Source organism: Schistocerca gregaria, unplaced genomic scaffold (genome assembly GCF_023897955.1).
Source record: "Schistocerca gregaria isolate iqSchGreg1 unplaced genomic scaffold, iqSchGreg1.2 ptg000066l, whole genome shotgun sequence".
In the NCBI taxonomy this organism is placed as follows: Eukaryota; Metazoa; Arthropoda; class Insecta; order Orthoptera; family Acrididae; genus Schistocerca; species Schistocerca gregaria.
This window is the reverse complement of record NW_026061707.1, coordinates 15,745,010-15,759,670: the sequence shown is the minus strand read 5'-3', so window position 1 is coordinate 15,759,670 and position 14,661 is coordinate 15,745,010.

Here is a 14,661-nt window from a genome sequence, read left to right as displayed (position 1 = left end):
GAAGACCAGTAGAAGTTTCCGAAGCACATCAGGAGGCATTCTGTAATCTGTGGACTATCTGAGTGTTGATGAAACACAGAAATGGCATCGGGATAGAATACAACAGTCACCATGCACACTTTCCTCCATGGAAGTAATGTCTCAAACAGTCCACGATTTAATCGTTCGATGGAAGACCAGTAGTAGTTTCCGATGCACATCTGGAGGCATTCTATAACCTGTGGACTATCTGAGTGTTGATGAAACACAGAAATTGCGTCGGGATTGAATACAACAGTCACAATGCGCACTTTTCTCCATGGGAGTAATGTCTCCAGCAGTCTACGCTTTGATCGTTCCCTGGAAGACCAGTAGAAGTTTCCGAAGCACATCTGGTGGCATTCTGTAATCTATGGACTATCAGAGTGTTGATGAAACACAGAAATAGCATCAGGATTGAATACAACAGTCACCATGCGCACTTTCCTCCATGGGAGTAATGTCTCAAATAGTCTACGCTTTGATCGTTCCCTGGAAGACCAGTAGTAGTTTCCGATGCACATCTGGTGGCATTCTGTAATCTGTGGACTAACAGAGTGTTGATGAGACACAGAAATTGCATCGGGATTGAATACAACAGTCAATATTCGCACTTTCCTCCATGGGAGTAATGTCTCAAACAGTCTACGCTTTGATCGTTCCCTGGAATACCAGTTGTAGTTTCCGATGCACATCTGGTGGCATTCTGTAATCTGTGGACTATCAGTGTGTTAATGAAACACAGAAATAGCATCGGGATTGAATACAACAGTCACCATGCGCACTTTCCTCTATGGGAGTAAAGTCTCAAACAGTCTACGTTTTGATCGTTCCCTGGAAGACCAGTAGTAGTTTCCGATGCACATCTGGAGGCATTCTGTAATCTGTGGACTATCAGAGTGTTGGTGAAACACAAAAATAGCATCGCGATTGAATACAACAGTCACCATGCGCACTTTCCTCCACTGTAGTAATGTCTCAATCAGTCCACGAATACATCGGTCGATGGAAGACCAGTAGTAGTTTCCGATGCACATCTGGAGGCAATCTGTAATCTGAGGACTATCAGAGTGTTGATGAAACACAGTAATTGTGTCGGGATTGAATACAACACTCACCATGCGCACTTTCCTCCTTGGGATTAATGTCTCAAACTTTCTACGCTTTGATCGTTCCCTGTTAGACCAGTACTAGTTCCCGATGCACATCTGGAGGCATTCTGTAATCTGTGGACTATCAGACTGTTGAAGAAACACAGAAATTGAATCGGGATTGAATACAACAGTCACCATCCGCACTTTCCTCCATTGGAGTAACGTCTGAAACATTCTACGCTTTGATTGTTTCCTGGAAGACCAGTAGTAGTTTCCGATGCACATCTGGTGGCATTCTGTAATCTGTGGACTTTCAGAGTGTTGATGAAACACAGAAATGGCATCGGGTTTGAATACAACAGTCACCATGCACACTTTCCTCCATGGGAGTAATGTCTAAAACAGTCTACGTGTTGATCGTTCCCTGAAAGACCAGTAGAAGTTTCCGATGCACATCTGGTGGCATTCTGTAATCTATGGACTATCAGAGTCTTGATGGAACACAGAAATTGCATCGGGATTGATAACAACAGTCACCATGCGCACTTTCCTCCACGGGAGTAATGTCTCAAACAGTCCACGATTTTATCGTTCGATGGAAGACCAGTAGTACATTCCGATGAACATCTGGAGGCATTCTGTAAACTGTGGACTATCAGAGTGTTGATCAAACATAGAAATTGCATCGGGATGGAATACAACAGTCACCATCCGCACTTTTCTGCATGTTAGTAATATCTGAAACAGTCTACGCTTTGATCGTTCGATGGAAATCCAGTAGTAGTTTCCGATGCACATCTGGAGGCATTCTGTAATCTGTGGACCTTCAAAGTGTTGATGAAACACAGAAATTGCATCGGGAGTGAATACAACAGTCACAATCCGCACTTTCCTCCATGGGAGTAATGTCTGATACAGTCTACGCTTTGATCGTTCCCAGGAAGACCAGTAGTAGTTTCCCATGCACATATGGAGGCATTCTGAAATCTGTGGACTATCTGAGTGTTGATGAAACACACAGAAATTGCATCAGGATTGAATACAACAGTCACCATGCGCACTTTTCTCCATGGGAGTTATGTTCCCAACAGTCTACGATTTGATCGTTCCCTGGAAGACCAGTAGAAGTTTCCGAAGCACATCAGGAGGCATTCTGTAATCTGTGGACTATCTGAGTGTTGATGAAACACAGAAATGGCATCGGGATAGAATACAACAGTCACCATGCACACTTTCCTCCATGGAAGTAATGTCTCAAACAGTCCACGATTTAATCGTTCGATGGAAGACCAGTAGTAGTTTCCGATGCACATCTGGAGGCATTCTATAACCTGTGGACTATCTGAGTGTTGATGAAACACAGAAATTGCGTCGGGATTGAATACAACAGTCACAATGCGCACTTTTCTCCATGGGAGTAATGTCTCCAGCAGTCTACGCTTTGATCGTTCCCTGGAAGACCAGTAGAAGTTTCCGAAGCACATCTGGTGGCATTCTGTAATCTATGGACTATCAGAGTGTTGATGAAACACAGAAATAGCATCAGGATTGAATACAACAGTCACCATGCGCACTTTCCTCCATGGGAGTAATGTCTCAAATAGTCTACGCTTTGATCGTTCCCTGGAAGACCAGTAGTAGTTTCCGATGCACATCTGGTGGCATTCTGTAATCTGTGGACTAACAGAGTGTTGATGAGACACAGAAATTGCATCGGGATTGAATACAACAGTCAATATTCGCACTTTCCTCCATGGGAGTAATGTCTCAAACAGTCTACGCTTTGATCGTTCCCTGGAATACCAGTTGTAGTTTCCGATGCACATCTGGTGGCATTCTGTAATCTGTGGACTATCAGTGTGTTAATGAAACACAGAAATAGCATCGGGATTGAATACAACAGTCACCATGCGCACTTTCCTCTATGGGAGTAAAGTCTCAAACAGTCTACGTTTTGATCGTTCCCTGGAAGACCAGTAGTAGTTTCCGATGCACATCTGGAGGCATTCTGTAATCTGTGGACTATCAGAGTGTTGGTGAAACACAAAAATAGCATCGCGATTGAATACAACAGTCACCATGCGCACTTTCCTCCACTGTAGTAATGTCTCAATCAGTCCACGAATTCATCGGTCGATGGAAGACCAGTAGTAGTTTCCGATGCACATCTGGAGGCAATCTGTAATCTGAGGACTATCAGAGTGTTGATGAAACACAGTAATTGTGTCGGGATTGAATACAACACTCACCATGCGCACTTTCCTCCTTGGGATTAATGTCTCAAACTTTCTACGCTTTGATCGTTCCCTGTTAGACCAGTACTAGTTCCCGATGCACATCTGGAGGCATTCTGTAATCTGTGGACTATCAGACTGTTGAAGAAACACAGAAATTGAATCGGGATTGAATACAACAGTCACCATCCGCACTTTCCTCCATTGGAGTAACGTCTGAAACATTCTACGCTTTGATTGTTTCCTGGAAGACCAGTAGTAGTTTCCGATGCACATCTGGTGGCATTCTGTAATCTGTGGACTTTCAGAGTGTTGATGAAACACAGAAATGGCATCGGGTTTGAATACAACAGTCACCATGCACACTTTCCTCCATGGGAGTAATGTCTAAAACAGTCTACGTGTTGATCGTTCCCTGAAAGACCAGTAGAAGTTTCCGATGCACATCTGGTGGCATTCTGTAATCTATGGACTATCAGAGTCTTGATGGAACACAGAAATTGCATCGGGATTGATAACAACAGTCACCATGCGCACTTTCCTCCACGGGAGTAATGTCTCAAACAGTCCACGATTTTATCGTTCGATGGAAGACCAGTAGTACATTCCGATGAACATCTGGAGGCATTCTGTAAACTGTGGACTATCAGAGTGTTGATCAAACATAGAAATTGCATCGGGATGGAATACAACAGTCACCATCCGCACTTTTCTGCATGTTAGTAATATCTGAAACAGTCTACGCTTTGATCGTTCGATGGAAATCCAGTAGTAGTTTCCGATGCACATCTGGAGGCATTCTGTAATCTGTGGACCTTCAAAGTGTTGATGAAACACAGAAATTGCATCGGGAGTGAATACAACAGTCACAATCCGCACTTTCCTCCATGGGAGTAATGTCTGATACACTCTACGCTTTGATCGTTCCCAGGAAGACCAGTAGTAGTTTCCCATGCACATATGGAGGCATTCTGAAATCTGTGGACTAACTGAGTGTTGATGAAACACAGAAATTGCATCGGGAGTGAATACAACGGTCACCATCCGCACTTTTCTCCATGGGAGTAATTCTCAAACAGTCTACGATTTGATCGTTCGATGGAAGACCAGTAGTACTTTCCGATGAACATCTGGAGGCATTCTGTAATCTGTGGACTAACAGAGTGTTGATGAGACACATAAATTGCATCGGGATTGAATACAACAGTCAATATTCGCACTTTCAACCATTGGAGTAATGTCTCAAACAGTCTACGCTTTGATCGTTACCTGGAAGACCAGTAGTAATTTCCGATGCACATCTCGAGGCATTCGGTAATCTGTGGACTATCTGAGTGTTAATGAAACACAGATATTGCATCGGGATTGAATACAACAGTCACCATGCGCACTTTCCTCCATGGGAGTAATGTCTCAAACAGTCTACGCTTTGATCGTTCCCTGGAAGACCAGTAGTAGTTACCGATGCAAATCTGGAGGCATTCTGTAATCTGTGGACTATCAGAGTGTGGATAAACACAGAAATAGCATCGCGATTGAATACAACAGTCACCATGCGCACTTTCCTCCACTGTAGTAATGTCTCAATCAGTCCACGATTTCATCGGTCGATGGAAAACCAGTAGTAGTTTCCGATGCACATCTGGAGGCAATCTGTAATCTGAGGACTATCAGAGTGTTGATGAAACACAGTAATTGTGTCGGGATTGAATACAACACTCACCATGCGCACTTTCCTCCTTGGGAGTAATGTCTCAAACTTTCTACGCTTTGATCGTTCCCTGTTAGACCAGTACTAGTTCCCGATGCACATCTGGAGGCATTCTGTAATCTGTGGACTATCAGACTGTTGATGAAACACAGAAATTGAATCGGGATTGAATACAACAGTCACCATCCGCACTTTCCTCCATTGGAGTAACGTCTGAAACATTCTACGCTTTGATTGTTTCCTGGAAGACCAGTAGTAGTTTCCGATGCACATCTGGTGGCATTCTGTAATCTGTGGACTGTCAGAGTGTTGATGAAACACAGAAATGGCATCGGGTTTGAATACAACAGTCACCATGCACACTTTCCTCCATGGGAGTAATGTCTAAAACAGTCTACGTGTTGATCGTTCCCTGAAAGACCAGTAGAAGTTTCCGATGCACATCTGGTGGCATTCTGTAATCTATGGACTATCAGAGTCTTGATGGAACACAGAAATTGCATCGGGATTGATAACAACAGTCACCATGCGCACTTTCCTCCACGGGAGTAATGTCTCAAACAGTCCACGATTTTATCGTTCGATGGAAGACCAGTAGTACATTCCGATGAACATCTGGAGGCATTCTGTAAACTGTGGACTATCAGAGTGTTGATCAAACATAGAAATTGCATCGGGATGGAATACAACAGTCACCATCCGCACTTTTCTGCATGTTAGTAATATCTGAAACAGTCTACGCTTTGATCGTTCCATGGAAATCCAGTAGTAGTTTCCGATGCACATCTGGAGGCATTCTGTAATCTGTGGACCTTCAAAGTGTTGATGAAACACAGAAATTGCATCGGGAGTGAATACAACAGTCACAATCCGCACTTTCCTCCATGGGAGTAATGTCTGATACACTCTACGCTTTGATCGTTCCCAGGAAGACCAGTAGTAGTTTCCCATGCACATATGGAGGCATTCTGAAATCTGTGGACTAACTGAGTGTTGATGAAACACAGAAATTGCATCGGGAGTGAATACAACGGTCACCATCCGCACTTTTCTCCATGGGAGTAATTCTCAAACAGTCTACGATTTGATCGTTCGATGGAAGACCAGTAGTACTTTCCGATGAACATCTGGAGGCATTCTGTAATCTGTGGACTAACAGAGTGTTGATGAGACACATAAATTGCATCGGGATTGAATACAACAGTCAATATTCGCACTTTCAACCATTGGAGTAATGTCTCAAACAGTCTACGCTTTGATCGTTACCTGGAAGACCAGTAGTAATTTCCGATGCACATCTCGAGGCATTCGGTAATCTGTGGACTATCTGAGTGTTAATGAAACACAGATATTGCATCGGGATTGAATACAACAGTCACCATGCGCACTTTCCTCCATGGGAGTAATGTCTCAAACAGTCTACGCTTTGATCGTTCCCTGGAAGACCAGTAGTAGTTACCGATGCAAATCTGGAGGCATTCTGTAATCTGTGGACTATCAGAGTGTGGATAAACACAGAAATAGCATCGCGATTGAATACAACAGTCACCATGCGCACTTTCCTCCACTGTAGTAATGTCTCAATCAGTCCACGATTTCATCGGTCGATGGAAAACCAGTAGTAGTTTCCGATGCACATCTGGAGGCAATCTGTAATCTGAGGACTATCAGAGTGTTGATGAAACACAGTAATTGTGTCGGGATTGAATACAACACTCACCATGCGCACTTTCCTCCTTGGGAGTAATGTCTCAAACTTTCTACGCTTTGATCGTTCCCTGTTAGACCAGTACTAGTTCCCGATGCACATCTGGAGGCATTCTGTAATCTGTGGACTATCAGACTGTTGATGAAACACAGAAATTGAATCGGGATTGAATACAACAGTCACCATCCGCACTTTCCTCCATTGGAGTAACGTCTGAAACATTCTACGCTTTGATTGTTTCCTGGAAGACCAGTAGTAGTTTCCGATGCACATCTGGTGGCATTCTGTAATCTGTGGACTGTCAGAGTGTTGATGAAACACAGAAATGGCATCGGGTTTGAATACAACAGTCACCATGCACACTTTCCTCCATGGGAGTAATGTCTCAAACAGTCTACGTGTTGATCGTTCCCTGAAAGACCAGTAGAAGTTTCCGATGCACATCTGGTGGCATTCTGTAATCTATGGACTATCAGAGTCTTGATGGAACACAGAAATTGCATCGGGATTGATAACAACAGTCACCATGCGCACTTTCCTCCACGGGAGTAATGTCTCAAACAGTCCACGATTTTATCGTTCGATGGAAGACCAGTAGTACATTCCGATGAACATCTGGAGGCATTCTGTAAACTGTGGACTATCAGAGTGTTGATCAAACATAGAAATTGCATCGGGATGGAATACAACAGTCACCATCCGCACTTTTCTGCATGTTAGTAATATCTGAAACAGTCTACGCTTTGATCGTTCCATGGAAATCCAGTAGTAGTTTCCGATGCACATCTGGAGGCATTCTGTAATCTGTGGACCTTCAAAGTGTTGATGAAACACAGAAATTGCATCGGGAGTGAATACAACAGTCACAATCCGCACTTTCCTCCATGGGAGTAATGTCTGATACAGTCTACGCTTTGATCGTTCCCAGGAAGACCAGTAGTAGTTTCATATGCACATATGGAGGCATTCTGAAATCTGTGGACTATCTGAATGTTGATGAAACACAGAAATTGCATCGGGATTGAGTACAACAGTCACCATGCGCACTTTCCTCCATGGGAGTAATGTCTCAAACAGTCTACGCTCTGATCGTTCCCTGGATGACCAGTAGTAGTTTCCAATGCACATCAGGAGGCATTCTGTAATCTGTGGACTATCTGAGTGTTGATGAAACACAGAAATTGCATCGGGATTGAATACAACAGTCACCATGCGCACTTTCCTCCATGGGAGTAATGTCTCAAACAGTCTATGCTTTGATCGTTCCCAGGAAGACCAATAGTAGTTCCAGATGCACATCTGGAGGCATTCTGTAATCTGTGGACTAACTGAGTGTTGATGAAACACAGAAATTGCATCGGGAGTGAATACAAAGGTCACCATCCGCACTTTTCTCCATGGGAGTAATTCTCAAACAGTCTACGATTTGATCGTTCGATGGAAGACCAGTAGTACTTTCCGATGAACATCTGGAGGCATTCTGTAATCTGTGGACTATCTGAGTGTTGATGAAACACACAGAAATTGCATCAGGATTGAATACAACAGTCACCATGCGCACTTTTCTCCATGGGAGTTATGTTCCCAACAGTCTACGATTTGATCGTTCCCTGGAAGACCAGTAGAAGTTTCCGAAGCACATCAGGAGGCATTCTGTAATCTGTGGACTATCTGAGTGTTGATGAAACACAGTAATGGCATCGGGATAGAATACAACAGTCACCATGCACACTTTCCTCCATGGAAGTAATGTCTCAAACAGTCCACGATTTAATCGTTCGATGGAAGACCAGTAGTAGTTTCCGATGCACATCTGGAGGCATTCTATAACCTGTGGACTATCTGAGTGTTGATGAAACACAGAAATTGCGTCGGGATTGAATACAACAGTCACAATGCGCACTTTTCTCCATGGGAGTAATGTCTCCAGCAGTCTACGCTTTGATCGTTCCCTGGAAGACCAGTAGAAGTTTTCGAAGCACATCTGGTGGCATTCTGTAATCTATGGACTATCAGAGTGTTGATGAAACACAGAAATAGCATCAGGATTGAATACAACAGTCACCATGCGCACTTTCCTCCATGGGAGTAATGTCTCAAATAGTCTACGCTTTGATCGTTCCCTGGAAGACCAGTAGTAGTTTCCGATGCACATCTGGTGGCATTCTGTAATCTGTGGACTAACAGAGTGTTGATGAGACACAGAAATTGCATCGGGATTGAATACAACAGTCAATATTCGCACTTTCCTCCATGGGAGTAATGTCTCAAACAGTCTACGCTTTGATCGTTCCCTGGAATACCAGTTGTAGTTTCCGATGCACATCTGGAAGCATTCTGTAATCTGTGGACTAACTGAGTGTTGATGAAACACAGAAATTGCATCGGGAGTGAATACAACGGTCACCATCCGCACTTTTCTCCATGGGAGTAATTCTCAAACAGTCTACGATTTGATCGTTCGATGGAAGACCAGTAGTACTTTCCGATGAACATCTGGAGGCATTCTGTAACCTGTGGACTATCTGAGTGTTGATGAAACACACAGAAATTGCATCAGGATTGAATACAACAGTCACCATGCGCACTTTTCTCCATGGGAGTTATGTTCCCAACAGTCTACGCGTTGATCGTTCCCTGGAAGACCAGTAGTAGTTTCCGATGCACATCTGGAGGCAATCTGTAATCTGAGGACTATCAGAGTGTTGATGAAACACAGTAATTGTGTCGGGATTGAATACAACACTCACCATGCGCACTTTCCTCCTTGGGAGTAATGTCTCAAACTTTCTACGCTTTGATCGTTCCCTGTTAGACCAGTACTAGTTCCCGATGCACATCTGGAGGCATTCTGTAATCTGTGGACTATCAGACTGTTGATGAAACACAGAAATTGAATCGGGATTGAATACAACAGTCACCATCCGCACTTTCCTCCATTGGAGTAACGTCTGAAACATTCTACGCTTTGATTGTTTCCTGGAAGACCAGTAGTAGTTTCCGATGCACATCTGGTGGCATTCTGTAATCTGTGGACTGTCAGAGTGTTGATGAAACACAGAAATGGCATCGGGTTTGAATACAACAGTCACCATGCACACTTTCCTCCATGGAAGTAATGTCTCAAACAGTCCACGATTTAATCGTTCGATGGAAGACCAGTAGTAGTTTCCGATGCACATCTGGAGGCATTCTATAACCTGTGGACTATCTGAGTGTTGATGAAACACAGAAATTGCGTCGGGATTGAATACAACAGTCACAATGCGCACTTTTCTCAATGGGAGTAATGTCTCCAGCAGTCTACGCTTTGATCGTTCCCTGGAAGACCAGTAGAAGTTTCCGAAGCACTTCTGGTGGCATTCTGTAATCTATGGACTATCAGAGTGTTGATGAAACACAGAAATAGCATCAGGATTGAATACAACAGTCACCATGCGCACTTTCCTCCATGGGTGTAATGTCTCAAATAGTCTACGCTTTGATCGTTCCCTGGAAGACCAGTAGTAGTTTCCGATGCACATCTGGTGGCATTCTGTAATCTGTGGACTAACAGAGTGTTGATGAGACACAGAAACTGCATCGGGATTGAATACAACAGTCAATATTCGCACTTTCCTCCATGGGAGTAATGTCTCAAACAGTCTACGCTTTGATCGTTCCCTGGAATACCAGTTGTAGTTTCCGATGCACATCTGGTGGCATTCTGTAATCTGTGGACTATCAGTGTGTTAATGAAACACAGAAATAGCATCGGGATTGAATACAACAGTCACCATGCGCACTTTCCTCTATGGGAGTAAAGTCTCCAACAGTCTACGTTTTGATCGTTCCCTGGAAGACCAGTAGTAGTTTCCGATGCACATCTGGAGGCATTCTGTAATCTGTGGACTATCAGAGTGTTGGTGAAATACAAAAATAGCATCGGGAATCAATACAACAGTCACCATGCACACTTTCCTCCATGGGAGTAACGTCTCAAACAGTCCACGATTTAATCGTTCGATGGAAGACCAGTAGTAGTTTTCGATGCACATCTGGAGGCATTCTATAACCTGTGGACTATCTGAGTGTTGATGAAACACAGAAATTGCATCGGGATTTAATACAACAGTCACCATACGCACTTTTCTCCATGGGAGTAATGTCTCCAACAGTCTACGCTTTGATCGTTCCCTGGAAGACCAGTAGAAGTTTCCGAAGCACATCTGGTGGCATTCTGTAATCTATGGACTATCAGAGTGTTGATGAAACACAGAAATAGCATCACGATTGAATACAACATTCACCATGCGCACTTTCCTCCATGGGAGTAATGTCTCAAATAGTCTACGCTTTGATCGTTCCCTGGAAGACCAGTAGTAGTTTCCGATGCACATCTGGTGGCATTCTGTAATCTGTGGACTAACAGAGTGTTGATGAGACACAGAAATTGCATCGGGATTGAATACAACAGTCAATATTCGCACTTTCCACCATTGGAGTAATGTCTCAAACAGTCTACGCTTTGATCGTTACCTGGAAGACCAGTAGTAATTTCCGATGCACATCTGGAGGCATTCTGTAATCTGTGGACTATCTGAGTGTTAATGAAACACAGAAATTGCATCGGGATTGAATACAACAGTCACCATGCGCACTTTCCTCCATGGGAGTAATGTCTCAAACAGTCTACGCGTTGATCGTTCCCTGAAAGACCAGTAGAAGTTTCCGATGCACATCTGGCGGCATTCTGTAATCTGTGGACTATCAGAGTGTTGATGAAACACAGAAATAGCATCGCGATTGAATACTACAGTCACCATGCGCACTTTCCTCCACTGTAGTAATGTCTCAATAAGTCCACGATTTCATCGGTCGATGGAAGACCAGTAGTAGTTTCCGATGCACATCTGGAGGCAATCTGTAATCTGAGGACTATCAGAGTGTTGATGAAACACAGTAATTGTGTCGGGATTGAATACAACACTCTCCATGCGCACTTTCCTCCTTGGGAGTAATGTCTCAAACATTCTACGCTTTGATCGTTCCCTGTTAGACCAGTACTAGTTCCCGATGCACATCTGGAGGCATTCTGTAATCTGTGGACTATCAGACTGTTGATGAAACACAGAAATTGCATCGGGATTGATAACAACAGTCACCATGCGCACTTTCCTCCACGGGAGTAATGTCTCAAACAGTCCACGATTTTATCGTTCGATGGAAGACCAGTAGTAGTTTCCGATGAACATCTGGAGGCATTCTGTAATCTGTGGACTATCTGAGTGTTGATGAAACACAGAAATTGCATCGGGATTGAATACAACAGTCACCATGCGCACTTTTCTCCATGGGAGTAATGTGCCCAACAGTCTACGCTTTGATCGTTCCCTGGAAGACCAGTAGAAGTTTCCGATGCACATCTGGTGGCATTCTGTAATCTATGGACTATCAGAGTGTTGATGAAACACAGAAATAGCATCGGGATAGAATACAACAGTCACCATGCGCACTTTCCTCCATGGGAATAATGTCTCAGACAGTCTACGTTTTCATTGTTCCCTGGAAGACCAGTAGTAGTTTTCGATGCACATCATGATTCATTCTGTAATCTGTGGACTATCAGAGTGTTAATGAAACACAGAAATTGCATCGGGATTGAATACAACAGTCACCATGCGCACTTTCCTCCATGGGAGTAATGTCTCAAACAGTCTACGCTTTGATCGTTCCCTGGAAGACCAGTAGTAGTTTCCGATGCACATCTGGAGGCATTCCGTAATCTGTGGAGTATCAGAGTGTTGATGAAGCACAGAAATTGAATCGGGATTGAATACAACAGTCACCATGCGCATTTTCCTCCACGGGAGTAATGTCTCAATCAGTCCACGATTTGATCGTTCGATGGAAGACCAGTAGTAGTTTCCGATGCACATCTGGAATCAATCTGTAATCTGAGGATTATCAGAGTGTTGATGAAACACAGTAATTGCGTCGGGATTGAATACAACACTCTCCATGCGCACTTTCCTCCATGGGAGTAATGTCTCAAAGTTTCTACGCTTTGATCGTTCCCTGTTAGACCAGTACTAGTTCCCGATGCACATCTGGGGGCATTCTGTAATCTGTGTACTATCAGACTGTTGATGAAACATAGAAATTGAATCGGGATTGAATACAACAGTCACCATGCGCACTTTTCTCCATGGGAGTAATGTGCCCAACAGTCTACGCTTTGATCGTTCCCTGGAAGACCAGTAGAAGTTTCCGATGCACATCTGGTGGCATTCTGTAATCTATGGACTCTCAGAGTGTTGATGAAACACAGAAATAGCATCGGGATAGAATACAACAGTCACCATGCGCACTTTCCTCCATGGGAATAATGTCTCAGACAGTCTACGTTTTCATTGTTCCCTGGAAGACCAGTAGTAGTTTTCGATGCACATCATGATTCATTCTGTAATCTGTGGACTATCAGAGTGTTAATGAAACACAGAAATTGCATCGGGATTGAATACAACAGTTACCTTGCGCACAATCCTCCATGGGAGTAATGTCTCAAACAGTCTACGCTTTGATCGTTCCCTGAAAGACCAGTAATGGTTTCCGATGCACAACTGTTGGCATTCTGTAATCTGTCGACTATCAGAGTGTTGATGAAACACAGAGAATGCATCGGGATTGAATACAACAGTCACCATGCGCACTTTCCTCCACGGGAGTGATATCTCAAACAGTCTACGCTTTGATCGTTCCCAGGAAGACCAGTAGTAGTTTCCCATGCACATATGGAGGCATTCTGAAATCTGTGGACTATCTGAATGTTGATGAAACACAGAAATTGCATCGGGATTGAATACAACAGTCACCATGCGCACTTTCCTCCACGGGAGTAATGTCTCAAACAGTCCACGATTTTATCGTTCGATGGAAGACCAGTAGTAGTTTCCGATGAACATCTGGAGGCATTCTGTAATCTGTGGACTATCTGAGTGTTGATGAAACACAGAAATTGCATCGGGATTGAATACAACAGTCACCATGCGCACTTTTCTCCATGGGAGTAATGTGCCCAACAGTCTACGCTTTGATCGTTCCCTGGAAGACCAGTAGAAGTTTCCGATGCACATCTGGTGGCATTCTGTAATCTATGGACTATCAGAGTGTTGATGAAACACAGAAATAGCATCGGGATAGAATACAACAGTCACCATGCGCACTTTCCTCCATGGGAATAATGTCTCAGACAGTCTACGTTTTCATTGTTCCCTGGAAGACCAGTAGTAGTTTTCGATGCACATCATGATTCATTCTGTAATCTGTGGACTATCAGAGTGTTAATGAAACACAGAAATTGCATCGGGATTGAATACAACAGTCACCATGCGCACTTTCCTCCATGGGAGTAATGTCTCAAACAGTCTACGCTTTGATCGTTCCCTGGAAGACCAGTAGTAGTTTCCGATGCACATCTGGAGGCATTCCGTAATCTGTGGAGTATCAGAGTGTTGATGAAGCACAGAAATTGAATCGGGATTGAATACAACAGTCACCATGCGCATTTTCCTCCACGGGAGTAATGTCTCAATCAGTCCACGATTTGATCGTTCGATGGAAGACCAGTAGTAGTTTCCGATGCACATCTGGAATCAATCTGTAATCTGAGGATTATCAGAGTGTTGATGAAACACAGTAATTGCGTCGGGATTGAATACAACACTCTCCATGCGCACTTTCCTCCATGGGAGTAATGTCTCAAAGTTTCTACGCTTTGATCGTTCCCTGTTAGACCAGTACTAGTTCCCGATGCACATCTGGGGGCATTCTGTAATCTGTGTACTATCAGACTGTTGATGAAACACAGAAATTGAATCGGGATTGAATACAACAGTCACCATGCGCACTTTTCTC